This window comes from Geotrypetes seraphini, chromosome 3 (genome assembly GCF_902459505.1).
Source record: "Geotrypetes seraphini chromosome 3, aGeoSer1.1, whole genome shotgun sequence".
NCBI lineage: Eukaryota > Metazoa > Chordata > Amphibia > Gymnophiona > Dermophiidae > Geotrypetes > Geotrypetes seraphini.
In genome coordinates this window covers 246,234,919-246,261,549 of record NC_047086.1, presented here as the reverse complement: position 1 = coordinate 246,261,549, position 26,631 = coordinate 246,234,919, and the positions used below count along the sequence as shown (strand labels likewise).

Sequence of the window (26,631 nt, the reverse complement as noted above, 5' to 3'; positions counted from 1 at the left end):
AAGAATATCATCTTATTTCTGCAAGAACGTATTTTATACATTAGCTTTGAGGAAATATAGCATCTTGAATGAGTAATCTTGTAAGTATGGTTTACTTTTATTTTGGAGATGATCTAGGAATAATGTATTGCTTTTAAGGCAGTTAGGAAAAGGTGAGTAGTTGCACCGAGTATCTCATCCAGAGTTGCAACTAATATAAAGTATTTCAAATATACTGAATCAAAAGAAAAGACGATAACTAAAAGCATCTTGAACAGCTAGGGAGGAACTTAGGCTGATAAGTGTTCTGGCTGACCTTTCGTGCAGGCATAATGGGGCCAAGGGGTCATTATTCCCATTTGTTAGCATCCATCAGGGTTCCAAAAATTAGAACAGCCAATGAGTTAATTTTGTTGCTGCTTCCTCCTTTAGGTCAAAGTCTGTTCTACATACTTCCTTAAGGCTTTGATCTGTCATTAGGCTTGTAACACTTCTATGGCTCCATGGGACTTGACTGGTTGAGCAGGGCAGTAACCTTTTGGTAAGGCTGTGCATGCAAATCTTGTATTTTATTTATTTATTTAATTAATTCAATTTTGTATACCGTTCTCACAGGGGAGCTCAGAATGGTTCACATGAATTTATTCAGGTACTCAAGCATAATTCCCTGTCTGTCCCTGTGGGCTCACAGTCTATTGTACCTGGGGCAATGGTGGAGCAGGTGATGCCCAGGATCACAAAGGGCAGCATTGGCCTGCACCCACAATCTCAGGATGCCTAGGCTGCAGCTCCAGTCATGGTGCTGCATTCTCAGACAGTATGGTAAAAGATAGCATGATAACATAGAAAAGATGGCAAAACATGATCGAAACATTTAAGTACCTCACGGGACATGTCGAAGTGGAAGATGATATTTTCTTTCTCAAGGGACCCTCGGCCACAAGAGGGCACTCGCTCAAACTCAGGGGTGGAAAATTTCATGGCGACACCAGAAAGTATTTCTTCACAGAGAGAGTGGTTGATCATTGGAACAAGCTTCCAGTGCAGGTGATCGAGGCAGACAGCGTGCCAGACTTTAAGAATAAATGGGATACCCATGTGGGATCCCTACGAGGGTCAAGATAAGAAAATTGGGTCATTAGGGCATAGACAGGGGGTGAGTAAGCAGAGTGGGCAGACTTGATGGGCTGTAGCCCTTTTCTGCCGTCATCTTCTATGTTTCTATGTTAAACATAGCTAACAAAGCATGATATATATTCATTATGGATGTCCTGAAAACTCGACTAGCTGGGGTGCCTCCATGATCAGGTTTGGGCATCACTGCTCTAGTGAATCCTGTTCTGGGGTAGTGAGGGAAGGAGATGTTGGCACTACAAGGAGGCGGAGAGGAAGGCTTGTAGCATTTGGGGCTGCTTCTGCTTTGTAGCCACCTGGAAGTTTTGGTTACCAGTTTTGGAACCCTGGTAAAGATTCAGGACCATAAGGACGATATAATTTATTCCACAAGTTTCTGGTAAAGGGATTGCTTCAGCTAGTATCGAGGATTTTCTTAAAAGAAGGATGTTGTATTTGTAATGTGGATATCAGATTGGTTGATTGCTTGCTTTGTAATTGTGTTGATGGCTTAATATCTAAAACTTGTGATGCTTCTTCAGAATGATCATGCAGTGCTTAATTTCTAGTAGTCGCTGATTTGTCTTATCTTTGTCTCAACTTTTTGTGAGCTGCAAGGAGCAGAGGCAGTCTCTGTTTGACATAGCTCTGCAGCCTGAATCCTTGTAGTAATAAATTATTCTGTTATTTAAACCTTCTGGATTCAGTACACTAGGTGTTCAATCCCAACCCACAATCCGGGAGTTGTAGAAAGCCACACACTTTTCTGAGCACATGGCTCTTCCCCTTTATAGAGTTTGATTCCGTTTCAATTTCTGTAAGCAATCTGTGCAGAAGTCTTCTGAATTGCTCTGCTTCATTTTTTTTCTTAAAGTTCACTTTTTCAGTGGCTTCGGTGCCTTGAGACCCCTTTCTGGTGGTCCCCTGTCAGAGGAAAGGACGCAGTCCTGTGGAGCCAGACTGCTGCTTCACTGAGAAACTTCAATGGATCTGTGAAGCCAGCCTACTGTGTGTCACCTTTTTGGATTTGGGGTCCATTTCCCTGGGCGTTTGCTTGCCTGCTAACCTTGTCATGGGGTTTTAAATGCAGCCTGTATGCGTCTAGAGCGCCCCCCCCCCCGGGTTTCAGGGGGAGCGCCCCCCCCCCTGCATTTCCTGCCGGGGATCACGTGGAGAGGATCCATGGGGCAGAGGTGACAGTCGGTGTTCAGTTGACTAACTGTCCGAAGATCTTCAAGTCTGGTCATTTGGAACTGAGGCAGAAAATCATTTTCCTCCATTCAGCTGCTATAAAAATACAGTGATACCTAGGAATCCGAACACCCCAGTACTCGAACAACTTGGAATCTGAACGAAAAATGTTAGTAAATTTTGACATGGAATCCGAATGATGCTTTGGAATGTGAATGCCCTGCACGTTGTATGTGTGTGTTTGTGCGTATGTTTCCCCAGCACTCGGGCCACCCATACGTCGTTCAGTTCATTGTCGGAAGCTGTAGTGAAAGCATCTCGTGTGATTTTCACCTTTATGTAGAGTAGTGAGGAAAATACTTTACTGTATTATTATTATTTGTTAATATTTTACCTTAAAATCAAGTGTATTTACTGTTAAAATTTGAGTTTACGGGACTCATGAACGGATTAATCTAGTTTTTATTATTTTAAATGGGAAAAATTGTCTTGGAACTTGAACAATTTGGAACTTAAATGGGATTCTGGAACGGATTAAGTTCAGATTCCAAGGTATCACTGGCTGACTGGCTGGCTAACAGGCTGGCATTGCTGAAACTGTGAGTAAATCCTCCATTATTTCCTAAGGGGATTTCAGGGGTGACTTGTTAAAATGCTTTTAAACCTATTTTTCACAGTTTCTGAGGGTATGGTTCTGGACACCACCTCCCCAGACTCCAAATTGCTATTTTGTATTTTGTTTATTTTTGCCGTTTTGGGCGCGAATTCGCTGGTGGTGGCCATTTTGAATTAGATCTCTTTTTTTCAGAGTTTTATTTCTGTCTCAAAACCCCTCGTTTTGATTAAAAATAGTTTGGGATAAACTCTACAGCCCCTAATCTGTCAGATGTGTACCTTGGTTATGCTGGATCGATGCCAGATCTGTGACCGTATACCATGTGCTGTAGCATGCTGGTGGAGGGGGCAGGAGTTTTGGGCTTCACCTCCATCAGATCTCCTATGGCTAGGGAGACGGTCTGGGTCCATGATTTTGGGGAAATTTCTCGCCCGGATGCTGTTCTGGAGTTTGGTGCCAAACGCCTGCATTCCGAGTCTGAGGAATCTTTTGGCATGGTGAGAGTGCCTCAGCAGGGCCATGGCTTTTCACTGGAATTTTTTTTGTGGCTCCTCTGGAAAATGCATTCTTTGGACCCAGGTCGTTGGACGCAGCCGGCAGGTGTGTTGGGGATTCTTTAGCCCAGTTGTGCCAGTGGCAGAACTCTCTTTTTAGGAGCCCTCTCGAGCTCGATTATATTATGCCATTCGGATATTATGCCACCTTTATCTCCAGACTCTGCCTTTATTTTGGATCTGGCTGATTCCCTTGCTGGGACTAGTCCACCCAGTCACCCTAGGAGTTCGGGTTTCGTTGAGGACCAATCCGTCAGCAGGGTTTTGTTGAGGACCAGGCCTTTTATGCAGGATTTTCTCCCCCTTTACTGCTGGAATTCTGAAAGAGCAAAGAAAAAAAGAATCTTTCTTTTTTCCACCATCCACAGCTTCTTGGTCTGGTTACAGACAATAGGATGCCCCAGCTGCTCTTTCTGACTCTCTCAAGCTATATTTAAGCTTTCTCTGCTGGCTCCTGCTTTTCAGCAGATTTGAGCTTCCTATGGTGTATTCTGCAGGATACCCGGCGCATGGACCTCCCTGGTGTTAAAGGAGTAGTGTTTAAGGAATCCCGGGATCGCATAGTGGATACTTTCTTAAAATAAATAATTAAAAAACCTTTTTTGAAGTGCCTTCTTCAGGTTTCAAGGTGGTGGCAGCCTCCTTTTTGGCACGTGCTTGTCACGCATGATTGCGCAAGGTGTCCTCTGCGGAAGTGGATATCTGTCCCCAGCCAGTGCTGGACAGTGTAGATTATGGGGTTGACACCCTTTCTGATCTCATTCAAGTTCTTATTGCTTATGTGGTGTGTATGTGCCAGCCTTTTTAGAACTGTTCTTGGGCTGGGTATGCTGCCTCCAAGGCCATTTTGAGCAGACTTCTTTTCAGGAGTTGGCTTCTTTTTGGGACAGGTCTGGCTGACCTCCTGACCAGTGTTGCTGATTGCCATTCTATGTCTCTCCCTGTGTACAAGTCTTGCCAGACTTTGGGAGGGGTCAGTAGTAATTTTCGTCCTTCCTCCAGAACCTCTCTAAGTTCCTTGAGTACCCCATCAGGCCTTATCACTTTGTCTATTTTTAGTTTAGTTAGCTCCTCACAAACCTAGTCTTCTGAGAATCTGTCCTGGTCTACCACACATGACATTCCCATTTGTGTTTATTTTTCATGCTCTTACCCCAGGCCCTTCATCTGTGAACACAGAATAGAAATAAGGAAAAAAAGATCTGCATAAAACTGATAAATGTCTACGTATTTATTCTCTCCTCTTGAGCCTCATAATGACATTTTGATACCTCCTTCTAAAAAGTGTCTTTTCCCTCGATTTTAATGTATTGGCTATCTTTTCTTCCATTTGCATCTTTGCTTTTTTTATTTTTTACAGCTTTTCTAACTTCTCATTGCTTTTCTAGGTATTTTTGCCTGTCTTCCTCTTTCTGCAATGTCTTGTAATTTATGAAAGTTAACCTTTTTCCCCCCTTTTTAAGTTACTACATTTGAGAACTAAAGCGGCATTCTTTTCCTCTTACTTTTATGTACTTTTCTAACATAAAGGCTTGTCGCCTTTAAAATAGCTCCTTTAATTTTGCTCACTGCTGTTTTACTTCATTCAGCTGTTCTCATCCAAGTAACTCCTCCTTGAGGTATTCCCCCATTTTGATAAAATTGGTTCTTTTGAAGTCTAGAACCTTCCTTCAGTATTAAATAAGCCCTCTCCTCCTATGTCTTAATATTGAACCACACCTTTCAGTGATCACTAGATGCCAAATAATTGCGCACTGCACCATCAGAAGCATTTTCTCCATTTGTAAGTACCAGGTCTAGAATAGCTCCATCTTGCGTGGGTTTCATTACCAACTGCTAAAACAGTTCTTCCTACAGAGAATCCAAGATCCACTTGCTTCTAGATGGCCCTGCAGCAGGGAAGTCACAATCAATGTCCAGCTTATTAAAATAATCTATTAGTAATACCCGATTATAACTATCTTGTGAATGTTCAAATAAAATTTCTGTCTATTCTTATGACTGTGTAGAAAGGTCTGTACATCACTCCAGTGTAAATACATTTTCTCTCTTTTCATATTAACCCATAATGCTGCTTCGTTACCCCACTTTAATATAATTCTTAATATATAATGCCACTCTTCACTCTTTTTTTTCCTATCCTGTTCCTCCTGAATTGCCTATTTAATCTATAGATTATACCTATATCCTAGTCATTGTTCTGTGTGGACCATGTCTTGATGACTACCACTAAATCCAAGTTGGCTTTTACCATTAGAGCCTCTAGATCTAGAAATTTGTTTCCCATACGATTATTCTTTTGTCCTATTCTATTTGATGTCTTAGATTTCTGAGAGTTATTAATAACTTTTGGGCATTTTTCTCCTATCCCCAAAGTTTATATGAGTTATGAAAATATAACAGAATGGCAAATCATTTTGCATTTGAAGTGGTTCTATTTTCTGGAACATTATAACCGAGTCTTTGTTGGCAGTACTGCTGTAATGTGCTGGCCTCTGAAAAGATCTTTCCCCTGAACTGGAGGCAGGCACTGTGCTTGGAAGAATGAGTCAAGACCATCTGGTACTGAGTGGATCCCGTTGACCAGAAGAGTGCTGGGAGCAGGGGTGAGGAGGAGGAGTTAAATTTGCAATACCTTGGAAGCAGACTGGTTTGCAGCCCTCGAGGCCTAAGGGATAGGTACAACAGAGCTTTAAGGTACAACAGAGCTTTAAGTTAAAGCTCTGTTGTGTGTGTGTGTGTGTATGTATATATACACACACTATATGTACATACACACACTAGTATTTTAGCCTGTTACATTAACGGGTGCTAGAATATATGTCTGTCTGTCTTTCCTTATTTCTGTCTCTCTCTCCCGCTGTCTTTCTTTCTGTCTCTCTCCCTGGCCCCCTTTGTCTGTCTGTCTGTCTTTCTGTGTCTCTCCCTGTGTCTTTCTTCTTTTCTTTCTGTCTCCCTTCCTCCTATTGCCTGTCTTTCTTTCTATTTATCTGTCTGTCTCTCTCTCCCTGCCTCCTATGCAGCAGCATTTCTCTCCCCCCACTTCCCTGTGCAACAGCCACAGCAGCATTCCCTCCCCCTCCATTTCCCCCCCACACTACTTCCCTGTGCGGCAGCAGCATTTCCCCTACCTCCCTTTTCCCTTCCCGCGGACTGGCCGGCTCCCTTAGTCCCTTTCCGCCCCCCCCTTCCCTTCCCGCGGTCCCAACAAACCTGTGACTCCAGCAGCGTCTGCAGCACTCTACACATGCTGCTTCGGGGCCTTCTACTGCCCTGATTTGTTCTGCCGCATCTCTGATGATAATATTGAAGCCCCCCGTACTCGACAGGAATGCAGTTGGAGGATTCCTGCTCAACCTAGAGGGAATATTGCTTCTAGGTTTTAGATGATTACCCCCTTTCCCCTCTGCTTTCTGGGTTTCCTTTGTCAGGGCATTCTGGTATCCCATTGAGATCAGGGCTGGTTGACAAGAGACATTTTAACCAGTGTGTGCAGTTCTCTAGCTATGAAGGACTTTCTTGAATACTTACTTCATTAGAGTGTGTTGCATGGGAGTGAGGGTGATGTTGCTTTTCAGAATCATTGCTCTGGAGCTCCAAATTGCCTTACAATGGCGTTTTGTAATAATACTCTAACCTTGATTAATAAGTGTTTGTATCTAGTCTCATGTGTTTTTCCTGAGTTAGCTTTGTTCCATACTAAAAAAACAAAACCTTAAAAAGAAATTGCATACTTTCACGTCTTAAGCAAGGCGCTTTACAATATATTAAATGTTAAGGGGTTATCAACTATGTTCAACTCAGTGGGCCATTCTTATCTTTGTAAACCACTTAGATTTTTATGATTTATGGTATATTAAAAATAACATGTAGAAATAAAACAAAAAGAATCCAAGTGATACCTTTTTTAGTGGACTAACTTAGAGCGTGGTTAGATTAGCTTTCGAATGAAAGATAAGCAAATGAACACAAAGGCCCTGATTCTGCAAAGTGCGTCTAAAGTTAGGTGTAGTTTGGATGTCCAAGATAGGTGTCCTTTGTAGAATCGCACTCAGTGACACTCAGCACTGTTTAGATGTCCAAATTTTGAGACGTCCTTTAGAGAATCGGGTTTTAGGTGAGAGTTGGACTTCCAAACAACGTCCTTAATGTTATAATATTTTATTATTATGACGCTATTAGAATGGTGATTTTATGGTGCTTTTCATTATAATTGTGATACTGGGAGTTGGATCTGTTTAATGCTTTTATTTATTTCTCTTCCATCAGAGAGAGTGACTGGGATTCGAACCAGCAATATTAGGGTAGAAGGCTGTAGGTTTAAACAGTGTGCTACAGAATGAGCTAGCAAGTTGCAGAGCAATTGTAAAACTAGGTCCTAGAGGCATTGTAAAGGCAGTCTACTTTTGAGCATAGTTTGGGCTTCAGATAGACGTGAGTTCTATGGACGGAACTTAGGCACAGTTTGGACATCCTTAATGTGATCTGCTAAATATCTTTCTGGGTTTTTATTTTTGCTTTATTAATCTCAAAATACCACATAAATAATAATTTTTGCTTTACTAATCTCAAAATACCACATAAATAATAAGGCACCACATAAACAGGGCACATCAAAACAGATATATTGCATGCAAAACCTTCTTTTTTTGTGGACAAACAACAATGTTATTTGCTAATTAGAGGAAAACATCCATTAACTGAAGCAGAGCATATGGAAAAAAACCACAGCTTTAGGTTTCTTGCTAAAAAGCTACCCTTTTTTTCTGACTAAACAGTGCTTCAATCAGCTCATTACTGAAAGCACATGAAAAAAAATAACTTGCATACATAACTTCATTTGCAAAAGCTTAAAAACTGAAAAAAACAGATACAGACCTTAGCATGGCTTCTGCTTCATTGGCAATGGAGGTGTGCAGCTGCACAATGCTGACCTCATTATGAGATCATCAAGGTGCACCTGGAAGGTAGATTGCCACAATTAAAATATGTGCTGGGATTTGAACCCACAACCTCTGGAAGATGAGCACAGGGCTTTTCCCCATTGAGCCACAGCCACTTCCTTTTAGTTGTGGGGGTTCCTATCATGAGAGCTTAGTGATCCTATCCATGTGAAGGTGAAAATACCTGGGAAGATCATAGCGTAGCAGATCCCTAAGTTATCATATCGGATGTGAGGAAGAAAGATAGTGGAAGCTGCTTGTATATGTAAAGAAACTGATTTTGTTAGCTTATAGTTTTATTCATGGGCAGCCTGTGAGGAACAGGGAGACATAAAGTCAGTGAGTGCTGAAAACAGTCACTGAGTGACAAAGCTAGTAAAATATGTATTTGGTATATTGAGTTGAGGCAATGGAAAGGTTTGGGGCCAGGAGGCGTTGAATTTGGTACTCTTGCATCTTTTAGAAATTGTCCTTGTGAACAGCGATGCCAAATGAAATTTAATGTAAAAATAGATGGTTAGACAGGTCATGTGTCATTTCATGAGGATACTGCAGAACTAAATATTGTAAATCAGCAAAATCAACTACTTGGTGAGGTTTTTTTTCCCTTTCTTGCCTTGAGGCAAGAAGCTGGACAGTGGCCATCACTGAGTCAGAAAAGATTAAATCAGGATAAAAATATCCAATTTTGCCCTTTAACAAACTTAACATTATCCATAAAATAGGAGCCATAGGGTCCACAGTAGTTTTATGGAACACAATTTTACTTCTATTTTTTCCATGATAGAACACAGGCTTGTATCTCTCGACGGAATCTGCTGTTAAGAAACAAAAGTGAGAGTAACCATTGCCTGATTAATCAAGTCATTTTGGAGAAAGCAATGGACCAGTCTTGCTGTATTTGAATTAGAACCATTTGTGTTGAGGTTTAATTGTTGCTGCATGCATTTTATTTCCTGCTGCTTCCCGTCGCAGGGTGGGGGAGGATGAGGCGCAGATAGCTCTGCCCGTTAATTACAATCAGCAGACAAGCAAAGGTGCTTAATTTGCTTTTGTCATTTTGTTTTACTGTAATTGGATATCATGTGAATACAGTAGCGAGCTCTGTGGTTAGCTCATGCAGTATTGACAGAATTAATGTACTTGGGGGGGTCTTTTGAAAGTTTCCTCCCCATTCAGTTGCTCTTTCTTTCTGTGTGTCCTGATAACATGCTTGTACCATGAGTGCATTTCATTAAGAATGCTTTTCCGAAGGACTAATTAGAATGTGCATGGCATTTTGTTTGGCACTTTTTTTGCTTCTTTTACAATTGATTTTATTTGTGCGTGTGTGTATGTGCGTTTGTTTGAAAGTGGGATCAAAATGGGAAGTTAGGGTTGAAATGGGTGTACTGCTGAGCTTTTCTGTCATACTAAGTAAGGTTATTTCCACTCTGTGTCTTTTTGAGTAATCCTTTATTGCCCTGGCAGTGACTGTGCTCTTTTCACAGCAGTGCCCCGTTGAAGGTCCTTGCAAATCTAACAGCATCAACTAGCACGGTAGCTGCTACTAAATTGCTTTTCTTTTGGTCTGTCTTAAAGCATGCTCGTCTAGAGGTAATCTGTGTGGACATGTGGGCAGTCTATTATTGCCTTGGACATGTCCCTAGGACCTCATGTTCAGAAGTGACAGGTTTAAAAGGAGTACAAAATGGTGGAAGAATCCACTGTACCCTGAATCTTTCAGTTTTTCATTTTTCCTTTCAACAGGAGAGCAAGTTTTTGTTTTGTTTTTTTCATTTGGTCCTTTTTTGAATAATAGTTTCCAATAAGCCAACATACTTTTAACATGTTTCAATTATTTTTTTTTTGTTTGAAATAATTTTTTATTAAACAGAATAGCACTGTACAGCCACAAAAAACAGTACAATACAGACATGGCAAGGAATGAGTAAAACAGCAAATCAACCAGGGGAGCTCCCCCCAAAGGAGGGGAAGACAGACCCCATTAGGCCCCGCAAGGGCAAATCAAAAACTATTCCGGCTCAGTCTGCATAAGAAAGAAGCACAGGGTGCAGTCAAGCTGAGCAGTACAATTCAACATTTTTGCAATAAACAGATCCCCCAAGATAAGCCCAAGAAAGAAAACCCCTAACATCCAACCAACTCACATACACCACAACATCCGTACCCCATTCATACCAACCCACACACTCACACACCAGCTACCATCCAAGCAAACGAAGAAACAGATAATCCCCCCCCTCCCAGTTCAGTGGAAGTGAATAGGGACAAAGCACTCATCCAGTCACAGAGAGCCAACCTCAAGTTTCAAGTTTATTAAATTTTTGATTAATCGCTTTGTCATATTTTCAAAGCGATGAACATAAATACAAAGTAATAGGAGTGGATACAAAATTACCTTATTAAAAAATAAAAAATAAAAATTACATATAATCTAAAACATTAATTATCCATAATCAGTAAACATATACTATATACATACTTGACAAGACATGAATAAAAGGGAAAAGGGATAAGAAATACAAAATTCAATAAAAAGAGAGGTAGGTTCAAAACATGAGGTTGGGAATTAAAATTAATGCATCATTGTGTTCCTATTTATGAGTACTTAATCGAAAGCGTCTTTGTAAAGGAACGTTTTTAGGTTGATCTTAAATTTATCGATATCATGTTCTTTTCTTAAATAGATTGGCAAGGAGTTCCATATTTGTGGCGCTGTAACCGAAAAGATGAATTGTCTTCTTGTATTTATAATTTTAAGAGAAGGAACTGTAAGTAAATGTTGTTCATTGGATCTTAATGGTCTACTAGTGGAATAGGGAATTAGAGTTCTATAGATAAAGGCCGGAGTTTTAAAAAGCATTGCTTTAAAAGTGAGCAGACATATTTTATATGTTATTCTGTGTGATACTGGAAGCCAATGGGCGTTTTTGAGAAGTGGCGTTACATGATCAAATTTTTTTTTTTTTGTTATTAATTTAATGGCGGTGTTTTGAATTATTTGTAACCTTCTTATTTCTTTTTGTGTAATCCCTTGAAAGAGGGCATTGCAATAATCAATTTTGGAAATTATTAGAGAGTGTACCAGAATATTTAATGATTTAGAGGAAAGATATTGCGAGAGAGAACGTATTTGACGAAGTCTATAAAATGAAGATTTAATGGTATTGCTTATATGTTCATGGAAGGTTAATTTGCTGTCAAATGTAACTCCTAGAATTTTTATACTGTCAACTATTTGAAGAGTTGGTATGCATATGGTAGCATCCCATAGAGAGAGATACAGGCGCCGGGATGCCGACATCGGCTCCGGACAAGCGCGAAGCTCCCATCGAGCCACCTCGAGTAAGGAGCGCTTCCATCCTAGCACCTCAGGCGCGCTGACATCCATCCAAAGACGGAGCACACCACGCTTAGCCACCAGCAGAGCAGTGTACAAAAAGCGCCAGTGTTCCAATCTTAGGCCCTGGTCTAACACCTCCCCCTCGCACCCCAATAGAATAAGTAAATATGACCACTGAAAAGGCATTTGCACAACCTGAGCCAAGAAATCCAACACCCCATTCCAGTAAGTTTCCAGCTGCGGACATTCCAGTAACATGTGTACAAGGGTGCCACGCATATGCTGACATTTAACACAGATATCTGTTCCCCAAAGGCCCGCCCTCCTGCCCCGTACCCTAGTAAAATATGTGCGGTGTAGTATTTTGAATTGTATTTCCTGGAAGGAGACATTCCTTGCCCCTCTGGGGATGCTGGAAAAGCAAGCCACCAACATCTCAACCCCGACCGGCTCCCCCAACTCCTCAGTCCATTGGGAAGCTAAACCAAGGAGCCGAGCGTCCGGTCTTTCTGCCCGGGCCATCCTATACCAAGTGGAGAGAGAATTCGAAGAGGCAGGGAGAGAAAGAAAGATGTGTTCAACCGTCAGGAAACGATAGCCAGTTGGGGCGCACCTCCGAGAGGCCTCATAAAAGTGACGCAGCTGTAAATATGCAAAGAAAGGCATATCAGGGAGAGACCAGTGACGACGGAGGTCAGCAAGGGGAGGGAAAGTCCCATCCGCGGATGGCGAAGAAGCAACGTGCCCCAAGCAGAAACAAGAGCCAAAGCTGGCCTCTAGGCCACGCGCTCCACCGACACCCGGCGGAAACGCAGGGTTACCCCGAACAAATTGAAAAGCCCAGTGGTCCCGCGCTCCCCCCCCCTATCCGATGTCTCCACCAGAGCAGTGCACGCCGCAGCGGATCCACCCAAAGGGAATTATACCCCGTCCTGGGGCGCCGCCACCTAGGGACGTCAAGACAGGCCAGTGCGCAGTGCGGAGCCACCCATGAATCGAACAGACCCGGAGGCGCAAAGCGAGAACCCAGCGTGTAGAGCTCATGCACCCAGCGCAGCAGAGCCGCCACATTATATAACCGGAGGTCTGGAAGCGCTAGGCCCCCACGCTCTCTGCTCTGTGTGAGTCTCCAAAACCCAACGCGGGCCCTACGGTTCCGCCAGATAAAGGAACCAACAAAAGACCTATAGGCCCTCTCCTCGGTCGCCCGCAGCCACAAGGGAATCATCTGTAAAGGATAAAGAATCTTGGGCAACAGAACCATTTTCACTAAGGTGATACGACCAAAAAGTGACAAAGGGAGGTCCCCCCATCGATGACAAGTATCCCGGAGCTGAGCGAGACGATTCACAATGTTACTCCGATAAACCACGGCCCAGTCAGCGCTAAGGAAGATCCCTAGGTATTTAAGCTCACCCACCGCCCACCTAAAAGGGAAAGTGGGCAGAGCTCGCGAAGCACAAGGCGAAGTGACAGGTAGCGCCTCAGACTTACTGAAATTAATACACAGTCCGGAAAAAGCCCCGAAAGAGTCAATAAAGGAAGTTATGCAAGGGATAGAAACCCGGGCATTGCCGACAAAGAGCAGCATATCATCTGCAAACATGGTGATCTTACAGTGCTCGGCCCCCACCTGAATGCCCGTTATTCCCGGAGCATCACGGATCTTAGCCGCCAGCGGTGCGAGCGAAAGTATAAATAGCAACGGTGACAAAGGGCATCCCTGCCGGGTCCCTCTCCGCAGAGGGAAAGGAGCCGTGCGCTGATGATTTATAAGGAGCTGAGCGGTAGGAGCCGTATACAAACGAACCACCCATTCAAGGAATGAACCGGTAATGCCAAAGCGCCGTAAGACCCAGAAAAGGTAAGGCCAAACGACCTTATCGAAGGCTTTTTCGGCGTCTAAGCTAGCCAACAAATCATCCCCAGGGCGTCCCCTGCCCTCCCTCAGAGCCACCAAGGCCTTGAGAATGTTAGCCGAGGAAAAACAACCAGACACAAAACCCACTTGGTTAGGATGTACAAGCAAAGGGACAACCTGAGCTAGGCGCTTAGCCAAAATAGCCGTAAGAAGTTTCATATCTTGGTTAAGCAGAGATATGGGTCTGTAAGAGCCCACCAGGGTGGGATCTTTGCCCGGTTTGGGAAGCACTACGACGTGAGCATGGTTCTGCTCCGGTAGAAGTCTATCCGAGGCCTGCATATCACCAAACATGGCACATAAGGCAGGGCCCACATGATGTTGTAAGATCTTGTAAAACTCGGGCCCCATGCCGTCCGGTCCTGCAGCCTTGGCGAGTTTCAAACGTCCGATGGCCGTGGAAATCTCCCTACAAGTAATAGGGGCATTGAGTAATGCGCGGTGCTCCTCCGAGACATAGGGGAGATTCAAGTCTCGAAAAAAAGAATCCCGAGCTTCAGTATCATATGCGCCCGCGCTATATAGATCACTATAAAAACGTACGAATTGGGACTGGATAGCCGTTTCCGTCTGATGCAACACATTGGAGGAATCCCGAATATGGGAAATGCGCGCTGCACGGCGGAATGGTCGAACCAAGTTGGCCAGGAGCTTCCCTGCCCGGTTGCCCCACCTATAGAGTTGAAACTTGTAAACATCTAGATGAGTTAAAGCCCGCGCAGAGAGAATGGTGTCAATTTGTTTACGCAAACGGAGGTACGACTGTCGAGCTTCCTCAGAACTGTGCCGCAAGTGATATAACCGGCATTCCCTCATTTGTTTCGCCAGCGACGTGAGCTCAGCATCCCGTAGCTTATGCTTACGAATAGAGTAGGCTATAACACACCCACGGAGATAGGCCTTCGCTGCTTCCCAAAACACGGTGTCCGAGACCTCGGTCCCCTCATTTGTCTGCTTATACTTAGACCATTCCTCAATGAGATAGGCGTGGAATTCCTCGTCTAAGTACAAGGAGGGGTTAAGGCGCCAAATGCGCTCAACTGGGGAACCGCTCCCCCACTTGAGAGACAATGTCACAGCCGCATGATCACTAAAAGGAACATCTAGTATGTGGGTACGCACCGTCCGCCCAATAGATCGTGAGGGGATTAAAAAATAGTCCAAGCGGGAGTGGCAGCGATGAACCCCCGAGAAGAAGGTAAAATCCACCTCTCCAGGGTGGTAAACCCTCCACACATCCTGGAGGTCCAACTCTCCCATCAGAAAATTCACCCCCCTACGCTCATTGTCCGTCGCCACTGGTCTCGGGGGCTTACAATCAATGGAGGGATCGCTAGTGAGGTTAAAATCCCCTCCCACCAAGAGTTCATAATTCGGTAACGCTATCAAGTGGGCCAAGAGAGTAGAGAAGAAAGAGGGAGTGTAGACATTAGGAGCGTAAACATTGCAGAGCACCACAGGTCTATCATTCAAAGTCCCCACCCAGATGACAAAGCGGCCCTGTGGGTCCCGTATGACCCTGTGGGTGACCACAACCACCGCCTTATGTATGAGAATAGCTACCCCCCTCTGCCTGGATGAATAAGAGGATGCCACCACTTCCCCCACCCAGTCACGCTGCAACTTCTGATGTTCGCAGGCCGTTAGGTGAGTCTCCTGTAGAAAAGCCACAGAGACCTTTTCCTTCTTCAAAAACGACAAGACCTTGGTGCGTTTCACAGGAGAATTGATGCCTGCCACATTCAACGTGAGACACACCAAGTCAGCCATAGCCATGGGAAGTACCTAGCAGCAATGCCCAGTCCCAACGAAGCATCTCACAGTCCCTGAAGGCCTCCCAGCCGGGCCCCCAAGAACCAACAATAGGGCCCCTAACCCTCCACTGAACTAGAGAACCTCCCCCCCACAACCATACCCCCCTCCCCATTCCCGATCCACACAACTCAAGCATCCATACCCAATCACGCCCCACACAAACAATCCACAACCCAATAGAGAAACAATACCCCACTCGATCAGCCTCCCACCCCTCCCCCCCATACCCAACCAGCAACCCCTCCATCCCCTCCCCCCACAGTAAAAACATAATACTGAAAGCCCCCCCAACCCTCTCACGCAAAAAGACCCTAAGAGCCTCAAACACCACCCGACCCCTAACAGTAAACCTCCCAGCACAGATACGCCCGAGGGCAACATAATCAACAGTTTTCCAAAAAAGCAAACAAGTGACATGGGAGAAATTACCAGACACCCAAGGTTCAAGATTGGTGAGAGCATATAAGGCAAAAAAGGAAAACAGCAGCAAAATCCAGGGACCCGGGTAGGGGGGGGTCCCACGCAGGTGTCAAAGCAGAGAGAACGACAGGTATAACAGTATAGTACTCCCGCAAACTCCCCCCCCAGGAAAAGGGGTAGCCCATATCCCCGGCCTAAACATAGTCAGCCCCCAAGAGCAGCAATCAGGAGAGCCATGAAACTGTCAGAAATGCACGGCTGGCCCCCTAGCCCCAGAGCCCCCATAACGTGGGAACAAGGGGTATATGCACAAGGCTGTCCAGCCCCCGGTCCAGTCCTGTGGTCTCCAGGGAGATAAAGTCTAAAGAGAGTCTTAATGTAATCAAAACAGAGCAGATCTTCCTCTTCCTAGGGCACCGGAGGCACAGGCGCCAGAGATCTTATATAGGCCTGTAACGCCTCCACGTCCTCACAAGTCTTCGGTCCCCCGGCCTCAAAGACCCGGACCCGTGCAGGATATTGCACCACAAAACGGAGGCCTCTGTTGCGGAGCTCGGTGCAATAAGGCGCCAGGGCGCGCCGGCAAGCAGCCACTTTGGCGGAGTAGTCATTAAAGAGCAGGATCTTAATGCCCGCATGCTCCAGTGCGCCCTGTTTTCTATACAGAGCCATAATCTGGGCCTTGTCAGCAAAATTCAAGTACCTGGCGATAACAGGTCGAGGCCTGCCCGCGCCCTCCCGACGCGGACCCAGGCGATGCACCCTCTCCACCAGGGTGCGCGACCCATCCGGGGTGAAGCCCACCGCTCCAGGCAGCCACAATTCCACCAACTCACGTAGCTCAGCATCACGGATGGTTTCTGCCAGGCCCACCAGGCAAATATTGTTGCGGCGGCCGCGGTTTTCCTGGTCCTCAAGCCGTTCGTGGAGGGTCGCGCACTGAGCCTGCAGGGCCTGAACCTGTGTCTCCAGCATCCCAGTACGATCCTCCTGGGCTTCTATGCGGGACTCCGCGGTCTGTAGGCGCTGCCCATGCCGCTCCAGGCAATCTCGAACATCCTCCACTGTTGCCTGGAGCTTAGTGAGCCGTTCATCTATCGCTGCAGAGATAGTCCGGGTCAACTCCTTGACCGCGTCGTCCTGGAGCAGCACTCTCGGCGGGGTCGCATTTCCAGACGCCATCTTGATAGCCCCGTGCGCACGCTGAGCCCGGGGCGGCCGCGGGGTCTTAACGGGCATAACTTGCTGGAAAGCTGCTTCGTAGAGCCGCCGACGCAGCCGCTAGCTCCCCACAGCATTCCGCTCCGTTCTGCACCAGAAAAGTATGCAAGGCAAGGCAGGATGACAATAAATATCGAAGATTGGAGCGTGAGAGGGTCGGAGCACGAGCCGGGAGCCGCCGCTCAGCTCAACGTCATCACGTGACCCCCCCATGTTTCAATTATTAACTGCAGAGTGTGAAAGAAAACTGCCCTAAAGCCTACTTGATGACATACTAGTGGGCAAAGAAGGAACTAACTTAGGCCCAAATTCTCTAAATGGCACAGTTAGGCGACGGTAGGCTCCCTATCGCTGCCTAACTTTAATTGTTTTAATCATGCATTCATTGTCTTTATAGTAGCATCACTTCTTGGCATCACTGCAGTGATCAGATGTGGTAGAGTTGATTAGCGTGCTGTCTTACCAATGACTTCTTTTGCCTAGGAGCGTTTGAAAATTTTAACTACATACATTGCATTTATTTACTTATATTCCACCAAACCTTACAGCTCTAGGTGGATTACAACAGTTAAAAAAAACTGGACATCTCTAGGAATTACAGATTTTAAAATCAAAGCTAAACGGCTGAATTACATATTTAAACAAAGTTTAGATATTTCTCTGAAAAGCTAAATAACACTCTGAAAATCTCTGCATCCACCCTGGCCGCCTGATAAGACAGTTGACATTCAGATGATCCAAGTCTCTGCTTTCCCCTTACAGAGGGGAAAGCAAATAAATTCTGAGTCCTATGGCCCCTAGACACTTCCATAAAAGCATATCGGGTAGGAGGAAGCTAAGCCAGAGAGTACTTTATAAAGCATACAATAAAATTTGAACAAGATACGTGCCTGAAAGGGGAACCAATGTTCTCTGACATAATAGGAGGAAATATGATCATATTGAGGGAAAAAAATTAACAACAAAGCCACAATTGCACAGTTTGTAGTTGTAGTTGTCTTAGTTGTGTTGCACTTTAACCTATGTAAGCACATCCAAGCATCTATTACATCAAAAATCCTGTTTAAAGTCTCAGTGATGTTATCAAGTGATTGACCAACTGGTAAAAGAAGAATTTCATCTGTATAATTATACAAATATACCCTCTATCTGTCCAGGGAATTACCAAGGGAAACCAGATATAGATTAAAGTTTACATAGGGGATAATGGGGAGCCCTGGGGAACACCACAGGGATTAGCCCAAACTGAAGCCATCCCCTCAGCAGACTTAACCCTATAAGTTCTTAATTGGAAAAACCCCTGAAACCAGGAATGTACCCTACCCATTACCCCAACAGCTTCCAATATCTTCAAAAGAATGGGATGATCCACCAGATCAAATGTGCAGGACAGATTGAATTGTAGGATCAATGCCTTCTTGCCCTCTCTAAGCCATTGACGGACAGAGTCATGCAGTGACTCTTAACAATGTCTCTGTGCTGTGGTACGCCCTAAACCCTGATTGAAAAGCATGTAATAGGGCATGGTCGTCTAGGAATGATGTCAAGTAATCTATAATAGGACATTACTTCCTATCCCATGACTTTCTAATTTCCTCAGAAGTATTTCATGAGGTACTTTTCAAAATGCCTTTTGAAAATGCAAATCCAAAATATCAACTGGCTCAACTTTATCCACATGTTCATTCACCTCTTCAAAAAAATGCAGTATATTGGCGAGGCAAGATTTCCCTTGACTAAATCCATGTTGGCTTTCTCTCATTAATCTATGATTATGTATATGTTCTGTCATTTTGTACTTTATAATAGTCTCTACCATTTTGCCTGGCACCAGTGTCAGACTCACTGGTCTATAATTTCCCAGATCACCTCTGGAACCCTTTTAAAAAATTGTCATCAAGTTGGCCACCTTCTAGTCATCCGGTACTATGCTGGATTTTAAAGAAAAATTTGCTTTGTTTGCTCGACTTAATAATGTTTTACAGACTCCTGAGTTACTCCAAAAACATATGAAGCAATGTGGGGAGTCTGTATCTGCTCTAGGAAAAAGAGTGCAGGAGACTAAAGATTTATAGGGAAGATTTAATCTGTTCAGTCAGCGTCCTATCGTTTGTATTTTCTGTTTAAAGACACTAAGTTTCTGGGACATTCAGTTTTGATATTTCCTGACCTCTGCTGGGCCACACAGTTGAGTCAGAGAGCTATGTAAGCTCTCTTAAGTTTTGGCCCTGGGAGGGACCTTTTTCTCCAATTTCTGTGTAAATGTATTATAAAGATTTCAGATAAGTTTTCCTAGATCTAGAACATTTAAAAAATTTTCTCTTTATCAAAGCAACCTCCTGTTTCTTTAGCTAGATCTATTCTTTTTGAAGTGTTAACATTATTTATAAGATTGTTGTAATATGATTATTTGTTCTGCTAGTCTGTTGTAAGACTTTTTAAATATGTATTGTGTCCGATACTGTAAGTAGCATACAATGCAACAGTATAATGTGTACTTTTTGACTATTTTGCTATTGTAATAGATATAGGCAGCGGAACGCTTTTTTGTTTGGGGGGACCCACAAGCTCCGCCCCAGACCCACCCAATCTTTGTCCAGACTCCGTCCCATAATAGTACTAATTGTAATACCATTTTTTCCGTTCATTTTTCATATATACACATACACAATATAATCTTATTAACAATACATAATGGTTAACCACAAAATTAAACTACACAAAGCACAATGTATATTTCTCAATATTCATTCCTACCAGAACACCTGGCCTTGGTCACACATGCAGAACACAGGTAACCCCTATGCAAATACAGGACCACAAACTAAAAGTACTAATATATATACAAACAAAACACTAAGATGCAAGACTCTGCATGCAGTACAACCCCCAGAGAAACAGAAACAAATGCATTTCTTCTTGAACAGTGCAAAATATAGACAGAAATATAATTTCTCAAAACTGACACAATTCAATCACTAAATTGAAAATAAAATAATTTCCCCTACCTTGTTGCCTGGTGATTTTGGTTTTCAAACCAACTTTCCCAGTCTGTGGCTGCACGTTCTGTCCGTGCTCTTAACTGTGTATCCAGGGCCACCTTATCCATTTACTGGTTTTCTCTCCTTCACTTTCTGCCATACATCCGACTTTAGTATTAACTTTTAACATTCAACTTTCTTCCATTTTTTCTCAAAATCTACTTTTCCATGCCTTCCCTTCCCATCTATCCATGTGTACCATCTCCTGCCTCTTTCTTCTCCCCAACTCCCATCTATCCTTAAGAAGCATTTCTTCTTATCTATTCCCTGTTGCACCTATTGCTGTGCACCATCTCCTCCCTCTGTCTCCTTTTCCCCTCCATCCCTATGCACCATTTCAACCCTCTCCCATGGTCAGACATCTCTTGTCTTCTCCCTTTCCCCATCATCCCTTTCTCATCTCCTTCCCATAGCCTGGAATCTCTCTCCTCTCCCATGGTCTAGCATCTCTCTCTCCTTACCTCCTTCTTTCCGAGGTCTAATATCTCTCTCCTCTCCCTTCTGCAGTCTGGCATCTCCTTCCCTTCTATTCTGTGGTCTGGCATATCTCTCTCCTTCCCATTCCAGTGGTCTGACATTTCTCCCTTCTTTGGGTCATCTCTCCTCCCTCCCAGTGTAACATTTCTCTCTCCCTTCTCTCCACCACTATCATGTCCAACAATTCTTCCTCTTTCTTCCTTTCCACATATACATCATCTTTCTTTCCCTCTCACACCACACACCTATGTCCAACAATTTTCCGTCCTTTTCCCTCCTCCACTGGCAGCATTTCTTTCTTTCCCTTCCCACTACAGTACTTCACCTTTCTTTTCCTCCTTTCCTAATCCCTCCAGCCTGTGCATTTGTCCTTTCCAACCCTTTCCCAGTATATGCAGTATCTGTCTTTCCCAATCCCCTGTGCATCTGTCCTTCTTGCCTTCCCAACTCCCTACCCCTGCACCCAGCCTCTCCCTGCCAGATTCTGCACACAGCCACAGCCACTGCCCCGACCCCTCCCAGATTCTGCACCCAGCCACAGCCAGGAGTAAAGGAACCTTCTGCTCAGTTCCTCAGGATTTGCTTTGCAAGTTCAAATTTCTTTGAAGTGTCAAATGAAAGGTAGTTTGATGGTGACAGTCTTGGTTACAGTCTTCCCTTTTGAATATTAAATGGGTTTCTTTACATACAGTAATGTGAAAAAGATTTTGCCACTCTTGTTTTCCCTATTATTGGGTATGTGTTACATTGAATGGTTTCTAATTTTTAAATAAAATATAGCATTAGACAGAGGCATCCTGAATAAACATAGCACAGTTTTTAAAGTATAATTCATTTTTTTAATTTAAGGACAAAGTTATCTAACACCTTTATCTCCCATGTGAAAAAAGTAACTGCCCCCTAAGTACTCAATCAACCAATTGACCAAATTTAATTGATAATTAGATTCAGCTACTTGAACACAGCTAAACTTCATTTGCATTCATCTCTGTTGAATCTAAACTTCATTATGTTTGAAGCTTAACATGAATAGTTCTTCCATTGTTTAAAATTTATTTACATAGTAGGACTTTGGAATGCTTTTGCCTTTTTCTGTGAGTTCATTGAAAAATCTGGAAATTTAAAAAAGGCTTTAAAATCTTTTATTTCAGCATTCATTTGGTGAGAATTTAACAAATGCATGACACAGAATAAAATACTGACTTCTTTTGATAAGTGAGATGATATACAGTTCAGTCAAACCTCGGTTTACGAGTGCACAGGTTTGCGAGTGTTTTGCAAGACGAGCAAAACATTCGCAAAATTGGCGCCTTGGAAACCGAGTTTGACTCGATTTACGAGCGCCATCCCCCGCGATCCAGCATCCCCCCCCAGCGATCCGACATCCCTCCCCACTCGCGTCGTCGTCCCCCTGCGATCTTACATCCCCCCTGAGCACTGAATCGAAATCCCTTACCCTGAATGGGCACCGGCACCAGCACCAACGCATAGGAAGTGCCGGTGCCCGAAGATCCTCCCTCTTCTGGGCTGGGTGGTGCGTCGGAGATCCTCCCTCTTGCCTGTGCTGGGCTGGACTGGGCTTTGAGCATTTGAGCATGCTCAGAGCCTTCTGGTCTCACTCTCTCCGAGATTCTCAGATTCAGACATTTTTTATTATTATGTGCTTTTATTGTAATCAACCAAGAATTGTAGATTATGCGGACTATAAGTTTTTGAATGAATGACTGAATAAGTAATGCATGTCATGCAATGATGAAAGAAAATTCCAGAAGAGATGAGGAAAACGTTCTTGAAATATTTCATTCTGGAAAGGGTTACAGAGCCATTTCTAAAGCTCTGCATTGCACCAGACCACATTGAGAGCCATTATCTCCAAATGGAGAAGATTTGGAGCAGTGGTGAACATATTCACAGGCGTGGCTGGTTTGCCCATATTACTCCAGAAGTGCAGTGTCAACTCATCCGGGAAGTCATGAGTTAAAAATGGAAATCTTTGGACAGCATAAGTCCCATTATGACTAACGGACACACAATGAATTTACATGAAAATACCTTTAAAATGAATAGGAGGAAATATTTTTCACTCAATGAATAGTTAAGATTTGGAACCTGTTGCCAGAGGATGTGGTAACAGTGGTTAGTATTGCTGGGTTTATAAAAAGTTTGGACAAGTTTCTGGAGTAAAAAGTCTATAGTCTGCTATTGAGACAGACCTGGGGGAAGCCACTGCTTGCTGTGGGATCGGTAGCATGGAATGTTGCAACTAGTTGGGTTTCTGCCAGGTACTTGTGACCTGGATTGGCCACCATTGGAAGGAGGCTACTGGGCTAGATGGACCATTGGTCTGACCCAGTATGGCTATTCTTATGTTCCAAAGGAGCTGTATAGGCTAGGGGGGTAAGAAGCTGATTTACACGGACTGTGAGAGGGACCTTGGCATAATAGAGGCTGTAAAACAATGTGAAAAAGCAGTGGCCATAGCCAGAAGGATGCTGGGCTGCATAGAGAGGGATCATTAGCAGAAAAAGGGATATGTTAATTAGAGCTGTACTGAATAGCATATTTTATTACTTGACTGAAATATGAATAATGAAAAATATTATTCAGTCGTATCTGAATACCGAATACGAATAATGGGCATTGGCCTTTAACATAATAAATAATAAAAAAAGAAGGAACATGAAATCAGATCGTGTTAATATCAGTGGGATTTTATTTATTTATTCATTTATTTAGCCCCTCCTCCCAAAGGAGACCAGAAAGGTTACAAGAGTACATTCACAATACAGACAGGACATGATATAAGTGATAATACAGTCTTGAGGGACATAGCATAGTTGATAATGCAACATTTCCATTGCAGATATAACATAAATGATAGTATAGCTTCTGCGTTACAGGCCTAAATGTGGTTGATAGTATAGCATCTGCATTATAGTAGGTATATATAGCATGCTTAAGTTATACTAGGAATGACATATGAGTTATAGTAGGTAGCACGCTTAAGTTATACTAGGAGTGGCCCTTAAGATAGGTAGCTTATTTAACTTGTATTAGGAATGATATTTGAGTTACAGTAGGAAGCACATTAAGTTATACTAGGAATTGTCTTTCAGTTTCATCAGTCAGGTAATGGAGGTACTGAGTCATTGAGGCGCCAGACATTAAGGCGCTGGATTAGTAAAGAAGAAGGTTTTCATGGCCTTTCTGAAGTTCAGTATTCTGTCTAGTGATCTAATGGATGGGGGGATGATGTGCCATAATCTAGGTATGAAATGCGAATAGGAGTGTTTGTAGGCTACTTCAGTCATGAGAGAGTGACCAGGTGGTAGAATCAGTTTTTTCTCTTCTTGGGAACTCAGCGATCGGCTGGAGATGCAAATTTGTAGTTTTGTTGTCATATAGTTTGGTATTATCTTGTGGAAGGTTTTGAAGGTAAGAACCAGGGCTTTGAAGATGCAGCGTTTTTAGTTAGAAAGCCAGAGCATGGATGCTAGTGCAAGGGTGACATTGTCATGGGTGCCCAGGTTTTTCAGGAGGTGGATTGCAGAATTTTGCACACCTTGGAAATGGGAGAGGGTTTTGCAGGTAAACCCACTAGTAATCTAGACACACCACACTGTGTGAATAACATGAAGAAAGATCTGGCAAATCTTGAAGAATGGTCTGAAACTTGGCAGCTAAAATTTAATGCTAGGAAATGCAAGATCATGCATTTGGGCTGCAAAAACCCGAGGGAACAGTACAGTTTAGGGGTTGAAGAACTTATGTGCATGACAGAAGAGTAGGACTTGGGTGTGACTGCATATGGTGATCTTAAGGTGGCCAAACAGGTTGAAAAGGTGATGGTAAAAGCTAGAAGGCTGCTATGTTGCATAGGGATAGGTATGGCCAGTAGGAAAAAGGAGGTATTGATGCCCTTGTATAAGACTTTGGTTAGACCTCATTTAGAATATTGGGTACAATTCTGGAGGCCGCACCTTCAAAAAGATATAAAAAGGCTGGAGTCGATCCAGAGGAAGGCTACTTAAAATGGTGTGTGGTCTTCATGATAAGGCTTATGGGGACAGACTTAAAGATCTCAATCTTTATACTTTGGAGGAAAGGCGGGAGAGAAGAGATATGATAGAGACATTTAAATACCTATGTAATGTAAGTGCGCATGAGTAGAGTCTCTTTCATTTGAAAGGAAACTGCAATGAGAAGGCATAGGATGAAGTTAAAAGGTGATAGGTTCAGGAGTAATCTAAGGAAATACTTTTTACAGAAAGGGTGGTAGATGCATGAACCAGTCTTCCGGAAGAAGTGGTGGAAACAGAGACTGGATCTGAATTCAAGAGGACCTGGGATAGGCATGTGGGATCTCTCAGAGAGAGAAAGAGATAATGGTTACTGTGGATGGGCAGACTAGATGGGCCATTTGGCCTTTATCTGCCATCATGTTTCTATCAGTTCACTGATGCTTAACTGAAATAAAGAAGTTTTTTGATTTGTGCGTCTCTGTGTTGACCTAGTGGGAGGTAGAGCTGTATATCCACAAATGAGTGGATTCTGGTTTGGTATTTTTCTGCAATGTCGAGTACTGGTCTGACATAGAGGTTGAAGAGGAGTAGGGATAATAAGGCACCCTGGGGCACTCTGTAGCGGAGTGGCTTTGGTTTAGATAAGGATGGTCCTAGTAGTATTCTCTGTGATCTTTCATTTTAGAAGGAGGAGAACTATCCGGTTCATAGACAAAATCGCACGAGACAATGGCGCGCCGACAATTGAGAGCAGACAACTGAGCGCAAGGTTGATAGCGCGCTGAAGAAAAGCACTATTTTAAAGGGTTCCGACGGGGGGTGTTGGTGGGGATCCACCCTATTTTACTTAACAGACATCGCGCTGGCGTTGTGGGGGGTTTGGGGGGTTGTAACCCCCCTCATTATACTTGAAACCGAACTTTATGCCTGTTTTTTAGGGAAAAAGTTCAGTTTTAAGTATAATGTGGGGGGTTACAACCCCCCGAACCCCCCACAACGCCAGTGCAATGTCTGTTAAGTAAAGTGGGGGGGGGAGGGGTTCCCCCCCACACCCTCCCCGTCGGAGCTTTTTAAAATAGTGCTTTTCTTGGAGCACCGTCAACCTTGCGCTCAGTTGTCTGCATGCCATTGTCTCGAACGATTTAGTCCCGTCACCGAACTATCCCAGTGCCATGTCATGGATTATGATAGAATGTAGTCTGGACGGGAGAAGAGAGGTGGTTGAGGGAGATCTTGTCTCACCAATTTGCTTAAATTCTTTGAAAGTGTGAGTAAACATATGGATAACAGTGAGCTGGTTGATATAGTGTATCTAGATTTTCGGAAAGCTTTGACGAAATTCCTCATGAGTCTCCTGAGAAAATTAAAGTCATGGGATAAATGACAAAGTTCAGTTGTGGATTAGGAATTGGTTATCGGTTAGAAAACAGAAGGTAGGGTTAAATGGTCATTTTTCTCAATGGACCGGTGCTATTTAACTTATTTATAAGTGATCTGGAAATTGGAGTGAGGTGATAAAATTTTCAGATGACTCTAAATTGTTTTAAGCTGTTAAAATGCATGCAGATTGTGAAAAATTGCAGCCAGACCTTAGGAAATTGGAAGACTGGGTATCCAAGTGGCAAATTAATGTGGGCAAATGCAAAATGATGCACATTGGGAAGAATAACCCAAATCACAGTTACCGGACGCTAGAGTTCACCTTGAGGGTTAGCACCCAAGAAAAGGATACGGGTGTCATTGTAGACAATACGATGAAACCTTCTGCCCAGTGTGTGGCGGTAGCTAAAAAAGCAAACAAGATGCTAGGAATTATTAAAAAAGGGATGGTTAGCAAGACTAAGAATGTTATAATGCCTCTGTATCGCTCCATGGTGTGACCTCACCTGGAGTATTGCATTCAGTTCTGTTCTCCTTATCTCAAGAAAGAAATAGCGACACTAGAAAAGGTTCAAAGAAGAGCAACCAAGAT

At 43.6% G+C, this 26,631-nt stretch overlaps 1 protein-coding gene across 11 annotated transcripts in view; it reads left to right on the top strand.

Moving 5' to 3' along the window:
* STXBP5 (syntaxin binding protein 5) overlaps positions 1-26,631 on the top strand; it is a 904,657-nt gene that overhangs the window by 16,640 nt on the left and 861,386 nt on the right. The window lies entirely within an intron of this gene.